This window comes from Capsicum annuum, chromosome 12 (assembly GCF_002878395.1).
Source record: "Capsicum annuum cultivar UCD-10X-F1 chromosome 12, UCD10Xv1.1, whole genome shotgun sequence".
Lineage (NCBI taxonomy): Eukaryota > Viridiplantae > Streptophyta > Magnoliopsida > Solanales > Solanaceae > Capsicum > Capsicum annuum.
This window is the reverse complement of record NC_061122.1, coordinates 18,642,131-18,645,915: the sequence shown is the minus strand read 5'-3', so window position 1 is coordinate 18,645,915 and position 3,785 is coordinate 18,642,131. Positions and strand designations below refer to the sequence as shown.

Sequence of the window (3,785 nt, the reverse complement as noted above, 5' to 3'; positions counted from 1 at the left end):
TTGCACTACATTATAGGAGATTAGAGCCAATTCATTATGTTGCACATTGGTATACCAAGGAAACCTACCTCAAGATCAATAGTTACTACATTCAGCTTACTAGTATGTTATGTTGTCAAAGTCAACCAACCCTTATGTTTTACCTCCAACAATAAAAAATCTGCCAGACAGACCTAGCAAATCTAGAAGAAAGGAGCAAAGTAAAAACAAGACTGGAAAGTTGTCTAAACATGATATTGAGATGAGCTGCAACATATATCATGCCGAGGGTTATAATAAGAGGGGTTGTCATTTGGCTACAAGTTCAACAAAATCAAGTGTAGGTTCCTCTGCAACACCAAGCTCAAAAAGAGAAAGAGGAAGACCAAAAGGGTCTACAAAGGCAACACATGACTTGTTATTTACTACTAGTTCATTTATCTTTTATTTTATTACATTTTTTGTTATATGTTGTAGGTTGTTGCTTCTGCTTCTGCTGGTAGAGGAAGAGGAGTTGATGTTACTGCTACTATGGATGGTGTTAGTAGAGGAAAAGAATTTGTTGTTGTTGCTACTACGAGTGGTATTGATAGAGGAAAAGGAGATGCACCTTCTACTGTTGATGGTAATGGTAAAGGTGAAGGAATTGCAGCTTCTACTATTATTGGTATTGGTAGAGGTAGAGAAAGAGGAGCTGCCCTTTCTACTATTGATGGTAATGGACCAATGGTAGAGGTAGAGAAGCTGCAACTTTTACTGTTATTGGTGTTGGTAGAGATAGAGGAGCTGGTACTAATAAAGAAAGAGAAGCTGATGGTGTCACTGGTATTGAAAAAAGTAGAGGGACAATCTTTAAAAGACCTAGAATGGTTGGAATGGGGGTGCTTCAGACAACGAGTGGTTATAAAATTCTCAATGTAAGTTAAATTTAATAAAATTTCTCCAGTTTAAAGTTAACCTTTTTAAAAGTCTTAGGTAAATTTGTTCTATTTTATTTTTTCAGCCTGAAATGCCTATGAACTCCTCCAAAGTGACTGGACATCACAAACCAACATCAAGTGTGAAATGAAAAGGAAAGAAAGTTGTGACCCAACAAAATCTTGAAGTCATGAGAGCACTGAAAAGAATAAGGACAAGGTCAAATGCTACTGAAGTGAATCATCTAAGCCTAACAAGTTCATAAACCTTTCAGTAGAAGAATCCTAATTTTTGCTTATGTGTATTGATATTGTGTACTAAAATAATAGTGATTTTCACTTAGCTAATTTATATTTTGATTAGTGACTTCAACTATACAATTATGGCTACACTAATTTGATTTGTAATTATATTATGCAAATGTGACTGCACTTTTGATCACATATTTTTGTAAAAATATGAGTAGTTTTGACTGTACCATTTTGATGCGTCTTTTTAAGAAATTTATTCAGTTGTGTCTGCACAATTTAACTATAAGCAGTTGTTGTTGTACTATTTTAGTATATTTGTTGGAGGAATTTATATAGTTGTGACTGCATCATTAATAGTAGTTTGTGTAGTGTAGCTTTACTAGTACTGAGGTAACTTCATTACAAAAGAAGTTGCACCATTACAAAAGAAACAAATGCTTAAAATGCAATCAATTCAACCTCTCTTCATATATATCAAGATACAATTACTAGCTAAAGTACATTACAAAAGAAGCTTAAAGAAGCTACTCCATTCAATACAAAATATGCTAGATATCATCTAACAACCTAGTGCTCAAGAGACAACCACCAACCCAATTATATTACAAAAGAAGCTTAAAGAAGCTGCACCGTTCAATACAAAATATGCTACATATAATCTAACAACAACCTAGTGCTAAAAAAACCTCATTGAACCTTGTTTATATGTATTATCCCAAGCCAATAGCTTATAGCTATTAGTAGTACAAAGGAACAAAACACAATAAATTTGACAATTATTCTCCACTTCTTCTCTCTTTCTTTGATCTTCTCAATCTCTTCTTTCAACTTCTCTAATTTCATATCAACACACTTATCATCTTGTTTGGATTCTTTGGGCTTGTCTACTTCGTGAGAAGCTTCCTCAACAAATTTATTCAACTTAAATTTTTCAACTTCATTAACCAATACATGATTGTCAATACATTGAGAAGACTCAAAAAATTCTCAAGGTCACCTAATTTCTCTATTAGTTTAGGAATCACATCTTTGGACCTCGAATTAATATCTTCTCTATCCCTTCAACACTAAAAGTCTCAAAATCTTTGACCCTTCAATGGTGACAAATAAAAAATGAATTAGTCTTTAATCAAATCTATCGAACTATTAAAAGTGACAAAAATTAATATTTACCCCATGATAAGGACATGCCCAATATTTTATGCCAAAATTCCTCGAAGTTCAAGATGTCTTCATATGCAACAAAAATTCATGATTACAACAAACTTCTTTGTACAAAGCATTATCATTTTCTTTCATACAAAATTTAGTCAAATTAACTGACCTCATTATGTGCTACAAAAATAAAATAGGATTCTTTAAATTGGAAGAGAAATCAATCTCAATTTTTGCTTAAATTTTATAGATGGAGCAAATTTTGGATAGATTGAGAAAGGAGTAAATTAGAATTTTTAGGAGAATTTGGGGATTTTATAACCGTTACATTATTTAAAAGGAAAATTTTAGTTTAAAAAATAAAATAAAAGACAAAGTTATCTATTTAACACATCCAGCAACATGTGACTTCACTTGGGCTTCGAAGGGTTAAATTTAATTCACTTCAGAGTTATTAAGGGGGATATATAATTATCTATATAGTTTAGGATCTAAATTAAATTATGTATACTGATTTAAAGATGAAATGATGTATTTTTCTTATTTTTAAATTGATCTAATCACATTTCTAAACACGGCAGGGCAGTTATCACCTAAAAGTATCTAGGGGTGTCAAATGGTGAGTCGAACCAAATAGATCAAGTTAAAATGTGTGGATTCGATAATTTAATAAAGTTAAAATGTGCTAAATAATGTGTAACAACTCAACTCATCCAACTCATACCAAGTTTAATTTCTTAATTTTTTTTTTTTTTGAAAAAAATTTCCAATACCTAACTAATTTATTTTTAAATTATAACTCAATATAGTATATCAAACAAATATTTTCTTAAGGGTACCATTTAATGTTATAATAATTCATCTCCAACTGTAGAAGTATGGAAATTCCCTTCATTATCTTTTTTTAACCCAAATTTTTCTACTTAGCTGAATTCGTTTGAGCAGGAAAGAGAGCACAACATACTCAGATTGTCACACCGACAGGAGAGCAGTAATAATAGATAGTGAAACAGAACTAGCAGCACATACGCGAATCAAAATCAGAAGCATGTCCCTCAATCATCTTCGATAATGAACTTTTTTTAGCAACAGTGACTTCGATATCTTCTATATTATATATATAATTTTTCACGCTTGAAATCATATATTATACCCACAACCATAACAAACATGAATAAAAATTTTGTGATTGATATTTCTAATTTGTTATGTCATTGTCATTTCAAAGTGCAAGTAAAATAGAACTCTTTTTATAATTAATAATATAACCATTGGGAAATCTCATTTATTGGCAAACGTTATCTCTCCCAACGGCTCTCTCCCCCTCTCTCTCTCTCCCGACCCTCTCTCCACCCCCAGCTTACCGGCCCCCGGTTCCCGGCGCCGTCGCTGACCTTCGGCGCCGACCCGATCCGGCCGCCGGCTCCGACCTACGGTCGCCGGCGCTGACCAGACCGCCGGCTACGACCGGAGGTCGTAGCC

The 3,785-nt window shown here is 33.2% G+C and overlaps 1 long non-coding RNA gene across 1 annotated transcript; it reads right to left on the bottom strand.

The window, feature by feature from the left end:
• Nucleotides 1-1,592: 1,592 nt before the first annotated feature.
• On the bottom strand, nucleotides 1,593-3,566 carry LOC124889316. Its single transcript, XR_007048207.1, has 2 exons — nucleotides 2,322-3,566; nucleotides 1,593-2,239 (listed from the first exon to the last, which is right to left on the bottom strand). It is a non-coding gene; the product is annotated as an uncharacterized LOC124889316 (long non-coding RNA).
• Nucleotides 3,567-3,785: the final 219 nt, after the last annotated feature.